This window comes from Carcharhinus amblyrhynchos, chromosome 9 (assembly GCF_965287045.1).
Source record: "Carcharhinus amblyrhynchos chromosome 9, sCarAmb.v2.hapA, whole genome shotgun sequence".
Taxonomy (NCBI): domain Eukaryota; kingdom Metazoa; phylum Chordata; class Chondrichthyes; order Carcharhiniformes; family Carcharhinidae; genus Carcharhinus; species Carcharhinus amblyrhynchos.
The window spans coordinates 76,282,129-76,298,692 of record NC_137332.1 but is presented as its reverse complement, the minus strand read 5'-3'; the positions used below and the strand labels follow the sequence as shown (position 1 = coordinate 76,298,692).

General features: G+C 42.8%; 1 protein-coding gene across 1 annotated transcript in view; it reads right to left on the bottom strand.

Annotated features, from left to right (window-relative positions):
• astn1 (astrotactin 1) overlaps positions 1-16,564 on the bottom strand; it is a 2,322,431-nt gene that overhangs the window by 2,083,099 nt on the left and 222,768 nt on the right. The gene's annotated exons all lie outside the window — the stretch shown is intronic.

The window sequence follows — 16,564 nt, the reverse complement described above, 5'->3', positions numbered from 1 at the left end:
CGACTCCAGCAGAGAAAGGTAGCATGCTGAGATGTGTGCACTGTGAATAGCTACAAGAAAACAGGCCAGAGATTAATTCAGGGTTAATTTTAGAGCAATGGCAATTCTTGTTCTTCTATATTGAAGAGGGTATCTCATCATCAGGATACATTTCTTTGTAAATTGGAAATTTCACCCTCAGGACCTTATATTAAAAAAAACAAACATTACAAAGAATTATGTCTTTTAATAACTGCATTTTCACTTGTCCATTTCTAATGATTATTTGAAGAGTTGACAAGTATTAATGGTATCACGGTGGGAACTGGCAGGCTGCAATTATTGATGCTGAGAGTGTGAATTATCAGAAGAGGTTTTATAAGGGACCATTTAATAGGAATCAAAACTTGTTTGCCTCCATGTGGCCTTCCCATTTTAATCAGTTTGGTGACATTTTGTGCGGGGGGGGGTCTGATTAAGCAAGATTCCCCAACAACTTTTGCAAACTCATCACAGTACTCGATAAAATGGGCAGCTTATAAAAGGATGGCATGGTGGCACAGTGGTTAACACTGCTGCTTCACAGTACCAGGGACCCCGGTTTAATTCCAGCCTCGGGTCACTATCTATGTGGAGTTTGCACATTCTCCAGAGATGAGCAGGTTAGGTTGATTGGCCATACTAAATTGACCCTAGTGTCAGGAGATTAGCAGGGTAAATCTGTGGGGTTACAGGAATAGGGTCTGGGTGGGATTGTGGGTAGTACAGATTTAATGGGCTGAATGGCCTCCTTCTATACTGTAGGGATTCTATAATTCTATGAATATGGGCAGCTTGCGAGTAATATCAAAGTCAGATATCAAAGCCATCTGGTACAAAGTTTCATGTGGTCATGTGGTGAAGTGGGTAGGTGTCCCTGCATCTGAGCCAGTGGCTTTGAGTTTGAGTCCCACTCCAGGGTCTGGATTTTATGGACCCTGCCCACATATACGAAGGCAAGGAGCTCTTTAAATAAAACATGTGGTGTTCCTATTACCTTCCTGCCCAGCTCCTCACACCCCTCTCTATCCCACTCCCTCTCCCCATATTTTGGTGGATGGGGAAAGGCATCAAGCAATCTGCCCGGCCATCATTCCTGTTGAGGCCGAAGAGAAGGTGGAGATGAGGAGGGCAGCTCAGTAACCTTCACTGCACAGGCTGCTGGCAGGTTCAAAGTGGGATGGGAGGAGGTGATCTCTGAAGCTCAGACCCCTACCCTCCTCATTCCCCTCCCACCTCACTCCCTACCCCGCAAGGGCAGTTACTCTCACCTCATCCTCAAAATTCAACTATTTTGTTCATATTTGTACCAGGAATATAATGAATCTGCGGTTGTGTGTTCTGGAACCTGAACATGGAGGAACAGATCGTTGGTGAGCAAATGTTGTTTGATAGCATTGTTGATGACACTATCGATCACTCTGATGATGTTGTTTCAGGTTAGATTGATGGGGTGAAGGGGTGGTGGTGGGGGGCAGGATGCAGTGTGGGAGAGGAGTAATTTGTCCTGCTTGCCATGGACAGAATTATACCTAGGCAATTTTTCAACTAGCTGGGTAGGTGCCACTGTTGAGCTGAGCTGGAAGAAGCACTGCTTAGGGGTGCGACTGGTTGTGGAGCACATGTCCTCAGTGCCACAGCCTGGATATTATCAGGGCCCTAGCCTTTGCTGCATTCAATGCCCATGGCAATGTTTTGCTGACACATGGAGTGAATCAAGTTGACTCACCCATGACGTTGGGGACCTCAGGAAGAGGCTGAGATGGACCATGCAGTCAACACTCCTGATTGAAGATTATTTCAATTGCTTCCGCCTTGCCATTTGCATTCATGTACTTTGATCCCCAGCCTTGAGGCCGGAGATACTCATTGAGTCTTTTCCTCCTATTAGCTGTTTAATCATTCACCACAATGCAAGATTGGGTGTGATAGACTTTGAGAATTGGAAAACAAAATAGCTACAGAGACTTTGCTCACAAGTTGGAATCCCAAAAATTTCTAACCTTAGTTGTGCTGAATTGTGATCATTTGCTCGCTGGGTTATGACAAATGCCTCATAATGCAATGCATCTTTAGAAATGGACGGAAATGGGAAAAGCTACTAACGGTTCTATCATTGCTAATACCTTGCAATTTCTCTTTTCTCCAGGGCAAAGAAAATAGCTTCTATTGTTACAAATGCACAGCAGCACTGGACTCAGTCCATTAGATTCCAGAGCCTTAATAGTATGCCTAATGAATCCAAAATAGCATTTAGTAAAATGTGCAAACTTTGGACAGAAATGTACAGAAAGATGTCAAGAAAAAAGGGTAAATGTTGCTCTGTCCTAAATCTGGAAAAATGCAGTTTCAGGATAGAGAATAAAGTGGAAAAGTCCTGCTACATCAGATTTCCACACAGCCCCAGAAATCTATGCTTGTTCAATCACAGGATTTAAGAAGGCTTGTCTAGCATAAGCCCATTACTAATAGTGCAGTGGTGGGCAAACTGAGGCCCAGAGCTGCATCCAGCCTTTCTGGGCGCAACCCACGAGACAGTTTAGTGCTTATTGGCCATGTGCAGGGTTGTCACATTCTGTTGATTTCCATCTGCGTAGTTTCTTTTTCAACTGACGTGGCTGAAGTGATACACACGTAAGGCAAGGACAAGTGAAGTGAGGTGTGTCCTGATTGCACACAACGTTAATCAGTAAGGTAATCAAGGGTTATGGGGATAAGGTGTGAAGGTGAAGTTGAGGATTACATCAGATCAGACATGATCTCATTGAATGGCAGAGAAGACTCAATGGGCCGAATGGCCTACTTCTGCTCCTACATCTTATGGTCTAATAGTGTAAGAGCTGTGCGTTCCCTCTGCGATCAAAGTATAAATATTTATTTTGTTTTTATCTTTTGAAGTTGATGGTTGTTCTTTTAATATATAAATTATTAAGCATTTTCTGGAACTCATTATGAAATATTCAGTGTGTATTAAATGTATTTAATGTTACTCATGGTGTCATGGTGAGTGAACAAGCCCAATTTCAATGTTGCAGCCCACAGAGATGAAGGAGGACAACTCATGCAGCCCACTCAACAGCTTATGTTGTCCATCGCTGTGTAATGTATTGGGAGAGGCATAACCAGCTTCCCACCTCGCTCTCATTCATAGTGCTAAGGAAAAGCTAATAATTGAGCCTTCCCTCAGGCCATTGTTAACCAGAGGGTTAGTGAGGGTCTCTGGAGTAGGCTAAAGATAATGTGAAGATGCTGGCGTTGGACTGGGGTAAACACAGTAAGAAGTCTCACAACACCAGGTTAAAGTCCAACAAGTTTATTTGGTAATAACACCACTAGCTTTCGGAACACTGTCCCTTCGTCAGGTGAGTGGGGAGTTCTGATCACAAACAGGGCACATGAAGGCACACACAGTTTACTGAATACTGAATACTAATTACTGCTAATCTGCAATTCAAGTTTTAAAGGTGCAGACAATGTGAGTGGAGATAGCATTAAACATAGGTTAAAGAGATGTGTATTGTCTTCAGACAGGACAGTAAGAGAGATATTGCAGGTCCAGGCAAGTCATAGCGGTTACAGGTAGTGTAACATGAACCCAAGATCCTGGTTAAGGCCATCCTTATGTGTGCAGAACTTTGCTATCAGTTTCTGCTCAGTGACTCTGCACTATCGTATGTCGCGAAGGCTGCCTTGGAGAACGTTTACCCGAAGGTCAGCGGCCGAATGTCCGTGACCGCTGAAGTGTTCGCCAACAGGAAGGGAACAGTTTTGCCTGGTGATTGTTGAGCGGTGTTCATTCATCTGTTGTCATAGCGTCTTGCAGAGGTTGCTGTGGCAGGGTTGTGTGGTGTTGCGATCACTGTTCTCCTGAAGGCTGGGTAGTTTGCTGCAGACAATGGTGTGTTTGAAGTTGAATGGTTGTTTGAAGGCAAGAAGTAGGGGTGTGGGGATGGCCCTGGTGAGATGTTCGTCTTCATCAATGACATGTTGAAGACTCCGGAGAAGTTGTCGCAGCTTCTCCGCTCCAGGGAAGCACTGGACAATGAAGGGTGCTCTGTCCACGGTACTCTGTCCACTCTGACGCAGTGGACAGAGTATCTTTCATTGTCCGGCAAAGACATGCCGGATCATCAACACAGATGCTATCATCTCACATGAGAACACCATCCACCAGGTACACAGCACATACACTTGCAACTCAGCCAACATTGTCTACCTGATACGCAGCAGGAAAGGATGTCCCGAGGCATGGTACATTGGGGAAACCTTGCAGACGCTACGACAACGGATGAATGAACACCGCTCGACAATCACCAGGCAAGACTGTTCCCTTCCTGTTGGCAAACACTTTAGCGGTCACAGGCATTCGGCCTCTGATGTTCAGGTAAACGTTCTCCAAGGTGGCCTTCACAACATAAGACAGTGCAGAGTCGCTGAGCAGAGACTGATAGCCAAGTTCTGCACACATGAGGACGGCCTCAACTGGGATCTTGGGTTCATGTCACACTATCTGTAACCCCCATGACTTGCCTGAACTTGCAACATCTCACTGTCCTGTCTGGAGACAATACACATCTCTTTAACCTCTGCTTAATGCTATCTCCACTCATATTGTCTGCACCTTTAAGACTTGATTAGCTGCAAAGACTCATGTTCTAATCAGTATTCTATAAACTGTGTGTGCCTTTATATGCCTTATTTGTGATCAGAACTCCCCACTCACCTGATGAAGGAACAGTGTTCCAAAAGCTAGTGGTGTGTACTATCAAATAAACCTGTTGGACTTTAACCTGGCATTGTGAGACTTTTACCATAGGCGAAAGACACAGAGACAAGTACTATATCATTCACCTCTGGAACCATTCCCAATGTCTCCCGCAATAGGTAAAAAATTGACCCAAAAGGACGGCAATTATGCTCACATTTCCTCCCCTTGCACAGGCACAATGGTGCCTGGAGTCCAATGGAGTTCATGTAGAAGGCACTTTACACCTAATGCACTGACATAATACCTTCCCCTCAGTTTTATTATAAATGTAAAACAGGTACCACACATAAACTCCTCTTTTTGTTTCTGTTGTGCAACTTAAATACTGATAAACTTAAAATCCAAGTTTCAAATCCATAAGTTTCAAGTCCTGTCGGAAAATCCAGTGTTTATTTTTCAGTTGTTCTCTCTCATTGGTTGCTTGCTACTGAAGATGCCAACTCCTTGCCACAGAGGTATTTGTCTGCATCGACAGCATTGCCAATAACGTGAGTCATTCATCAAGTGTGCCTGTTGTCAGGTTAAGCAGCTATGAGGCGATTGCAACTAGGCTCAATCCTGTTCTCTCTTAACATCTGTGCATGTAGATGCCTCAGGAAACTTCACTAAATAGTGGCTGGGAACAGAAATGTTGGATTCTTTTTCTCCTTCCCCTCAGTCCAAAGGGCAACATTAGCATGCCAACTACTGGCCCTCTGGAAACCATCTCTATACAGACCCAGTAATCAACTCCATACAGAGTAGACATATGTGCAAATTTCTGGTCTTTCGCAATACCACACTTGTCAGTGTAGTTTACCACTAAGCCATATAAAAAAATGATAAATCCCAAACTTCGAACTGACTGAATGTACTGAAGTCAGTGAAAAAAATGTCACGCTTCATATCAATTGCTGTTGAAGTATAATCTCCAATAAACATACACAATACAGTTCATGCACAGGACAGCTAACAGGACTTTTTCTTTCATTCCTTGAAGAAATCTGTAATTGAAGCCTTGTAATACAAGAGTTACATTAATTACACAAATAAATATTGAAGGTACAAAAGAAACAGGAGTATTAACATAATGAACAAGAGCTAGAAGGAGCTGTTGCAGAGTAGCTGTCAGTTCTCAGCCTCCAGCCTTGTTATAAAACACTGGAAAACTTCATTAATATGGAACACCTTCCAGTCACTATACATTTAATCTCATTCAATGAGCATAATCCTAACACGCTGCTTCTTGGCTATTTTGGATGTAATCATTTTTTTTCACTGACAAATTAATAGCACAACATTTCAGTATGTGATACATTAACCGTTGAGAACATTACCAATTCATTCAATTGTTAAAATGTTCATTTCTGCCTATCGATCACTTTAGGATGATTAATGGACTACAAAACTTTTAGTGGACAAGCATGATAGATTCTTACCAGAAATCAATTCATCTTTGACCTCGTGGTAATTATTACGGCGGTTAACAATCCTGGGACTTTATATTAAAATTGCACCTCTGATTTCCAGTTTTCACAGTACATTTCAGTTCTAAAAGAGTGAGACTAAAACTGCAAAAGGCTTCATCATATTTTATCAAGAGGAACAACGAGATTGCATTTTTCAGCTTTAGAAAAAAAAAGATTTTGCAAATTCTTCCCACGTGACTATTGTCTGTCGGGTCATTTAAACATGGGATGTGAATACCACTTGCATTCATTGCCCATCCCTAATTACCTTGGTGTGGTTAGGTGTCTTCCTGAACTGCTGCATTCCATGTGATGTAGGTACACCCACAGGATTTTGACCCAGTGACAGTGAAGAAATGACGATACAGTCCGAAGTCAGGATAGTGTGGGCTAGTTGCAGATGGTGGTGTTACCATAAGCCTGCCGACTTTGTCCTTCTAACTGGTAGAGGTTGTGGCCTTGGAAGGTATTGCCCGAAGAGCATTGGTGAGTTCCTGCAGTGCATCTTGCAGAGTATACACATTGCTGCCACTGAACATTGGTGGCACAGGGAGTGAATATTGAAAGTGGTGGATAGGAAGTTGATGAATTGGCCTTCATTCCAGGGATAGTGTTGAACTTCTTTAGTATTGCACTCATCCGGGCAAGTGGAGAGTATTTCTTTATGCTCCCTGTCTTTGGTGAACATCTGGGGAGTCAGGAGCAAAATTACTCATCATAGAATTCCCAGTTTTTGATAGGCTTTTGCAGCTTTTTGTGTTTATATGGTACCCAGTTAACTCTCTGCTCATTAGTAAACCCCAGAATTTTGATGGTGGGGAATTAAACATTGACAGTGCCTGCCTATGAACAGCTGAGGGGGTTTGTTAGATTCTCTCTTTTTGGAGATGGTTTTTACTTAGTGCTTGTGCAGTGCAAATCTTAGTTAAAGCAATGGGGAGAATTGGAACTGGAAATGGTCATGTTTTCCTCTGACATCCTCACACACAGATGATGGTGGAATCAAATGGCCAGATTTTGCAATCAATAATGAATTAACAGCCTTGAAGTAGATTGCCCACAAAAATCTGAGGTGTTGATTTCACATATTACTCTCACATATTACTTTCACATATTACTCACTCAGTTTCATTCTGGAAAGAGCTTCTGGGGTTCTTTGGCACAAGAGAATGTGAAATGATCGAGCAGATGAGCAGCCAATCAGATTAAGGAATTCTCATAGCAACTTAAAAAATACAATTATCATTCTCTTTGCAATCATTTTATAGGGAGTGAAATAAAGATTGGGACAAATAGAGTGAAAGTAGAATCTGAAATGTCATAAAGAAACTTAAAATAATTAAATATATTTTAACTTCCTGATTTGCTGTCTGTGAGAATTCTTCAATTTGTATGGCTACTCATCTGTCTGATGATTTATATTTCCCTGGATGCAAGAGATCCCCATAACTGGTGACAGATTTAAACCAAGATCATAATAAGTAAAATCAACATCTTTATTGCAAAAAAAAGAAATTCTCTGCTTGAAATGTGGGGAACGACTCTCCAGACTTATAAGTTATCTTTTCCAGGCTAAAAATGCTATTTAGCTTCTGATTCAGAAGTGTAACTGAATATTTAATTGTACGCGATAAGCAAAGTGTGAATATTCAATGGCTTTTAATAGCGAGAATAGTGTAAACATTTGAAGTTCTTGTCAACTCTCTAATTTCTGTATTGATTGCACCTGCAAAGACTGCAACAAATGCATCCTGTGGAGGAGCAGAGTCTCAGTGACAGCAATATCCGGTTTTCTGTGCGTAACTGTGCACCTGCAGATGCCCAAAGTTTTTATGAGTTTTCAAGTAAATGACGGAAAACACTGACAATTTTGTCATCATTGCATTCTCTAATGTAGGGGAGGTGGCGACATAATGGTACTGTTTTTTGGATTAGTAATCCAGGGACCCAGGGTAATGCTCTGAGGACCTGGGTTCAGATCCTATCACAGCAGATGGTGAAATTTGAATTCAATAGAAATCTGTAACTAGAAGTCTCATGATGACCCTGAAGCCATTGTCGTGAAAACCCATCTGGTTCACTAATTTTCTCTCGGGAAGGAAATCTGCCATCTTTATATGGTCTGGCCAACATGTGGCCGCGGAGAACGTAGGATTAGGCAATTGAGTTGATGATCAGCCATGATCTTAAAGAATGGTAGAGCAGGCTCCAAGGCCAAATGGCTTCCTCCTGCTCCGACCTTCCATGTTCCTATGTGACTCCAGACTCACAGCAATGCGGTTGATTCTTAATTGCCCTCAGGGATGGGCAACAAATGTTGGCTCAGCCAGCAATGCCCACATCCCACGAATAAAAAAATAAATAAATTCGGACCATAAAGGGATCTATGTAAGGGAAACATTTTTTACATATGCTGGGACTACATACCCCAACCAGTTCATTAATTTCCTCAACCCCAATATTCTACCGAGTTCTCATTGCAGATATTTGCTTTCTGCATATGTGCTACATTCGTGTGGACAATCACTCCACTGGTCTTCTGTCCCAAACCCTCTCTTTCACCTCTCTCCAGCCTCAGGTTTCAAATGCAGTTTTGTCCTTGTGCTGGTTGGGTGCATTAAGAAATATGTTAGAATGAGAAGGGTTAAGGAGTAGCTGAGACAGGTAAGCAGAGGAGTGTTTTGAATCTGAAAACCAAGCAGTATTGAGTAGACGGAAAATTCACAGGTTGGATGCACACATGCAATCCCATCATGTACTGACTTGAAAACAAAATCTTTAAATTTCCTTAAAAGAAATACAGAATTTATTGGGATGGGGTGTAAAGTGGTATTGTTCAACATGCTTGCCACTCAGCACATGTGGTAAATTAGCCACAGATTTGTGGCGAATTGGGGCTCTTCACAAGAGGTGAGGGATTTTAACTCTTGTCAGGAGTAAGGATAAAATCCTACAGCAAATCAATCTTCATCATTAAAACAAAACTGCAGACTATCTCCATTAAGGTACGTGGTGTGTGTGTGCATCTAACCTGTGATATTTAGAGGAGTGGATCTAGATTCTATTTGGGAGGCATTGATAGGAAGCAATGAAGGGGTGACACGGTGGGACAGTGGTTAGAATTGTTGCCTCACAGCGCCAGGGACCCGGGTTCGATTCCCGACTTGGGTCACTGTCTGTGCAGAGTCTGCATGTTCTCCCTATGTCTGCAAGGGTTTTCTCTGGATGCTCCGGTTTTCACCCATAGCCCAAAGGCATGTAGGTTAAGTGGATTGGCCATGCTAAATTGCCCCTTAGTGCAGGCGGACTATCTAGTGTAGGTGCATGGGGTTGTAGGGATAGGGCCTGGATGGAATTGTGGTTGGTGCAGACTGGATGGGCCAAATATCCTCCTTCTGCACTGTAGGGCTTCTATCATAGTATCATAGAAGCCCTACAGTGCAGAAGGAGGTCTCTTGGCCCATCATGGCTGCATGGACCACAATCCCACCAACGCCTTATTCTCATAACACCATTCTCCAACCTGCTAGTTCCTCTGACACTAAAGGGTCATTTACTATGGTCAATCAACCTAATCCGCACATCTTTGGACTGTGGGAGGAAACTGGAGCATCTGGATGAAACCCACATAGACACAGGGAGAATCTGGAGACTCCATACAGACAGTCTCCCGATGGCCATATTTGAACCTGGATCCCTGGCGCTGTGAGGCAGCAATGCTGATCACCGTGCCACCGTGTCACGCATTACAAGCAATAAGACAGCAAGGATGGAAAAGTTAAGAGGCAATGGTTGGTCAGTAGGGGTCGTACTAGAGTGAGAAAAGGAGACTAGGAATACATATGGGTCATAAGGTTGGGACTTAAATGAAGAAGAGGGATCCTATCAGATTGAGGGAAAGATCCTCACTGCTGTGAGGGTTGGTAGAGGGAATCTTATAGTAAGGAAATGCTACCTCTGAGTTTCTGACTCACCTGAGGAAGGAGCAGTGCTCCAAAAGCTCGTGATTCCAAATAAACCTGTTGAACTTTAACCTAGTGTTGTGAGACTTCTTACTGATTTATTTAAGCTGTTTCTCCCTATACTTGTTGTGTTTCTCTTCCATCCCACAACTCCTGAAGCATTTCAAGCTGTTCATTTTGTTTCTCAGTTTGCAAATCGCAGAAGAATGCATCATTTATTTTACAGACAAGATGTTCACTTATCTGATTATTATGGGAAAATTCAATTTTTCTACAAATCAAAAATTGTTTCAAAAGCAAAACAAAATATTTAAACTTCACGATGAATTTAATTCCATTATCAATTCCCCAGTCAGTAATAAGAAACCATGTATCCTATTTAATGCAATTCAGGGAGCGTACCATTGGAAAAACGTAATGTATTGTGAATGATAAATACTGCTGGCACACTCAACAAAAGAGGTTGAAGGAATTGTTACAAAGTGCCCACCAGATCCAGGAAGAAGATCTGCCATCGGGACACAGCTGGTGTCAGCCATCCTACCTGACAGGAACATACTGAGCCTCCTGAGGCACTGCTGTTCAGACATATTAAGAAAGTGCAGTCTCTGCCGCTATACCTCATTTTTCGGGTAGTTCCTCCTTCGGGTAAGCAATATCCCCAATACTAAACCCAGCTCTGTCCCTCTTCTCTCTCTGTACCTTAACACTCTCTGCCCATCATCTCTCTATCACTCCCCATGATTGCACTCTCCACCATGCCAATCCCCACCATGCCAACCTTCACCATGCCAACCCCCACCTTACCACTTCCCACAGGATGACAGTAGCCGTTTCCCACCCTGCAACACTCCACCCTATTTCTCCATCCCCAGCTGTTCCATCCCCTGCCGTTTCCTACCCTGTTGCTCCCCAGCCTGCCACTCCAGCCCCTACCATTCCCCACTGTGCCATTGCACCCCTTGCCACTCCACCCACTGCCACTCCACTCTATGCTACACCAACCCCTGTCACTCCCTATCTTGCTTCTTCCCTTCTACGACTCCACCCCCTGCTTCCCTCTCCACTGTTACTTGCTTTGCCTCACCCCTCTCTGCTGTCCAGCTAAAGCTCTTTGAACAGTAGGTTACTGCAGTGATTGTTGCTGCTGCTACTGGTGATCCTATTGATTCTCATCAGAGTTTTAATCTAACAATCCAACTCGAGCAGATTGAGAAAACATCCACAGTGTAGAAAGTAACCACTCAGCAAAAGTCCTCTGAACAATCCATATCCATGATCAGGTAAGAAGGCAGCTCTGAGTACTGAATGCTTAGTGCTGAATTTCCTTGAGATTGATTGAACCCCTCGGTTGATGCTATATTCTCATCTTCCATTACTGAGGATTTTTAAGAATTCGACGAAATCCATGAATATACCACTAAATTTGAAAGTGAGGGCTCCAATTGACTGCTTAATATGTTAATAGCAGATTGTGTCTCTTGATAGCTTTTCATGCAAACAGCCTAACATGCTGCAGTTAAAACCCAAAGTTGGCAGCTTGAGCCCAACTTCCTGACATTTTGATTATTTTTGCTAGTTTTTTTTCCCCTGGCCCCAAAATCCACAAATTCTTCCAGATTAAAATTCTTCTCCTATTCTCAGGTTTAGGTCCAAACTTGTGATAAGGTTAAGCAGATGTCAGAATGGCAACTGACATGTAAGTCCATCATCAATGTGCTCAAACAGATCATTACCACCTTGGCTGACCTTTCTGTGTCTGCCTTCAACATGCTGAACTGAACATGCAACTGCTTACACAAATGATTCTCATCTGGAAAATTGTATTCAATTCAGGGTCAGCGAAAAGGGAGCGTACAAATTACATTCAATTCAGACATAGGTCATTCAATTAAAACAACACTGAAGCAATCTAAGGGCTTGAGCTGTCAGTCAAATCCCTCTTCGGAGATGTACTTTGTGTCAGTCATGAAGTTGTGTTCCTATATCATGGGACTATCAGTAAGGTAGAGAGACAGATGCCATGGTTATGTGCTGCCAATCAGTCAATATTGTGTTCTGTCAGTCACTCATGCAACCATAGAATACTCAAATACGTGAATAGGATGGGAATAGTGGGATATGGTCCGTGATAGGGTAGGAGGTTTTAGTTAAGTCAGGCAGCATGGTCGATGTAGACTTGGAAGGCCAAAGGGTCTGTTCCTGTGCTCTATGTTTATTCATAGAGTCCATTTGAACAGTCAGCCATGAAGCAGTACTCCAAGACCATACTTCATCAAGTAGACAAGCCTTGCTTATGTGCAATAAAGTAGCTGCAGTGAATCAATCTACTGGTGCCTCTGGGGTCAGTCACAGTGAGGCACACTAAGAGCCTGCACCACCAATCAAGTCATGAAAAAGCCATTTCGATGCGCCACCTTATCAACTACTCACGCAGCCGTGTTCTCTAGGCACATGTGTCAGTCAGGCAGTCACCACCAGGCCACCTGTTGTGTGCCAAGGACACATGCTCCAATGACACGAGGCATCAGTCAATCTTAGGAGAGGCAATCCAAGGATCCTTGCTGTCCATCATTGAGATGAAGAGCAAAGGCAAGTGCCAGTGGTCAGAAGTGGAGTCTCATTTCAGGGGAAAGCACTCAGTCAGTTATGAAGAAACAATCCGGGGGGATTTGCTCTCAGTCAGTCACGAAGCAGCACAATCACTCAGTCACAGGACAGCTTTCAAAAGGACGTGCCATCACCCAGTCATAGAGACACAGTTCAAGGCCATGTGCTGTCACTCAGTGGAGCACAGTTCTTGTTACAGAACAATATCAATGGTAATTGAGCACAATCCAGTATTCAGACTATACACTCACTCAGTAAGATGCCTACTTGATTTTTATTGTAGTGTTTGTTTCAATATTACTTCCTCTATCTCAATAGCAAGGCTTTTTGTGACCCAATTCTGCTAAGAGTTCAAATGTCAAGCAGAGAAGATATTGACGTCTTCAATTAAATAAAAATCCAGCTGCAAGGATACAATGATATAGTCTGAGAAAAGGCTGGCTAAAAGCTGTAAGAAAGCTCAAACCAAATTAAATGTGAAGTATTGGAGTCAAAGGTATTAGAGGCATCAATAATTGATGAAAGCTAAGGAAAAAATCAAGGTCTTTAAGACACTGATGAGTCAGGAGATTCCCACTCAAATCTTACTTTTTTTTATTGCTGTCATCCTGTGTGGAGGGATTTTACTTTTCTTTTGTAGGATTTTGATGAATCAGGAGCTGCTAGATAAAATCTGGGAATGTGATGGAATACAGAATGTGGGAGGGATAGAGGCTGCATGGTGACACAGCGGTTAGCACCACTGCCTCACATTGCGAGGGAGCCAGGTTCAATTCCAGACTGTCAATTGGGTGACAGTCTGTGTGGAGTTTGCACATTTTCCCCATGTCCACATGGGTTTTCAATTCCAGTCTTAGGTGACTTTCTGTGTGGAGTTTGCACCTTCTCCTCCTGTGTGTGTTTCCTTTGTATGCTCCAGTTTCCTCCCTCACTCCAAAGGTGTACAGTTTAGGTGGATTGGCCATGTTAAATTGCCCTTGAGTGTCAGGGGGATTAGCAAGGTAAATATGTGGCTTCGGGGATAGGCCCTGGATTGTTGTCAGTACAGGCCTGACAGGCCAAATGGCCTCCTTCTGCATTGTTGGGATGCTATAATTCTATGAATGCAGCGGAGGGGGGGAAAGTAGCTAATAAGTAGTTTAGATGAAAAACCTTCAAGACTATTTCTTCGGTAAATGGTGGAATATGGGATTATGAGGATATTTTGAAGGATTTGGCATTGCTAGAATTAAAAGGCTCTAAGTTTTCCTATGAAAGCTACTACATTGGAATTCACTGCAGATTGCAGAGTGGGGTTACATTGCAATTGGCCTTGTTACTGCAAAAGAAGAAATAATTATCATCATTAGAAGGGAAGAGAGAGAAAAATTCAGTGTTTCTGCAGATTTATGTGAATGTGCGAACATTTGAAACTTGATGTAATGTAGCTGAATATAAATTCCTTTTATTTCTTTTGAAGAAGTTTCTGCCTTAAATTTGCCTAGAGTCTAGTTTAATAAGATTGCCAATTTATAGCTTTTTGTCAGCTTGTAGAGTTTTATTAATTTTGCCTTATTTCCTAAGTTGAAAGTACAGTTAGAGTTCAATCTCCTCAAGGTTCTAGGTCATGTTATCTCTATGGATACAAAGAACAAGAATGAGCACAGAAAAAACCTTGTACTGAGGCCGGATGCCAGGGCAGTGCCAAGGGGGTGGAGCCTGCATAGGTGTGGAGTTTGGGTGGGGCCTGAGGGGGGGCTATGACAAGGGGGGCCAAGATGGGAAAGGGGTGCTATGATAGGGAGGGTCAATGATGGCAGACTATGATGGGGAGCTATGACAGCAGGGAGGTCGTACATGTTGGAGGTCATGAAAGAGGGGCACATTGGTGTCATGAAAGGGGGACATGTCGGGGGGTCATGAAGGGTAACATGTCAGTAGTCATGAAGGGGGGCATGAAGACTGGTGCAAATAGGAATGAAGAATGGACAATAATCTGCTCCTCACGGGACAGTTACAACAATTGTAATAGGAACATTATGCTCAATTATACTTTGTAACTTGCTGATCAAATACTGTAATGCAGTAAACAAAATCTTAACTCTCACCAAGATAAAGTCAGTTTCTAATATTAGAATATACAATCCACAAGGACTTTATCTTGCAATGGTGAACTAGCTGGTACAGATTGTCCAACGCCCCCCTACATTGCAAAAAACATTTGTTAATATGGAATAAAACTCAACATGGATGAAACTCTGAAATTCCTTGGTCATGCCTCCAAGATGCAATTGAAGGAAACTTGGATACATCAGATCCAGCTTTACAACCAAGGGCATCAAATGCAACCAATCACAATCATGTAATACTATATCTTTTCTTCATTCTTTCAGGATGTGGGTATCCCTGGCAAAGTCACCATTTGTTGCCCATCCTTAATTGCCCTTGAACTGAATTGCATGTTCCACCACTTCAAAGCACTGTTAAGAATCAACCACACTGCCGATGAGTATGGTCACTACGTACGCCAGGCCAGGTAAAGATGGCAGATTTCCTTCCCGGAAGGGCACTGAGGAATCAGATGGATTTTTTGATAATCCACAACACCTTCATGGTCCAAGTCACTGAGGCTAGATTTTCAATTCTAGAGTTAGAAACCATAGAAACCCTGCAGTACAGAAAAAGGCCATTTGGCCCACCAAGTCTGCACTGACCACAATCCCACCCAAGCCCTACTCCCATAGCCGTACATATTTTACCTGCTAATCCCTCTAACCTACGCATCTCAGGTCATTAAGGGGCAATTTTTGGCATGGCCAATCAACCTAACCCGCACATCTTTGGGTTGTGGGAGGAAACCGGAGCACCAGGAGGAAACCCATTTATTCATTGAAACTTATTCATTGAATTTGAATTCCACCAGCTGCAGCAAAGGGAATTATTGGTATTCCCTCACAAACATTTGAACCCTTTATCAGGTCCTAGTTTGAAAAGATGGTGGCTATTAAAATGAAAGAGATAACATTTATCACCAGTTTTTAATATTTAATAGGCAGCTGATATTTACAGGCCTTGGCAAACCGTAAAGTTTAAGACAAGCATGCTATACTTTGAAATCTCTCAATCACGTACCTTGCTCAGTAACTAGAATGCTGACAAATAAATCTCATTCATCAGGAAATGTTTACCAAGCAGAAGTACAGCAAATACATTTTTAGTCCTCAGAAAATAGATTCCCCACTTTTATTGTTGTATCATTCTTTCCTTCAACAACTCAGTATAGTCATGCTACATGGAAGCTGTTCCCTACTGAGGGAAATCTTAGCACTATAGAATCCCTACAGTGTGGAGAAAGCCACTCAACCCATCGGGCCTGCACCGAAGACAATCCCAACCAGGCCTCTCCCGGTAACCCTACATATTTAACTTGCTAGTTCCGTTGACACTAAGGGACAATTTATCATGGCTAATGCACCTAACCTGCACATCGCTGAACTGTGGGAGGAAACTGGAGAGCCCAGAGGGAACCTACACTGACATGGGCAGAACTCCACACAGACTGTCACCTGAGGCTGCAATTGAACCCGAGTCCGTGGCGTTATGAGGCAGCAGTGCTAACCACTGTGCCACCCGATGATCTATTTTTTATTATTTTGAACCAAGCACTAGCATTCATCAAGAAAGCTCATGATGGCTTATTACCGACTGGGAACCCAAGCATTATTTATACGTTGAGCTAAAGGCCGAGAGATGATATTTTACGGATGCAGACAACTTCA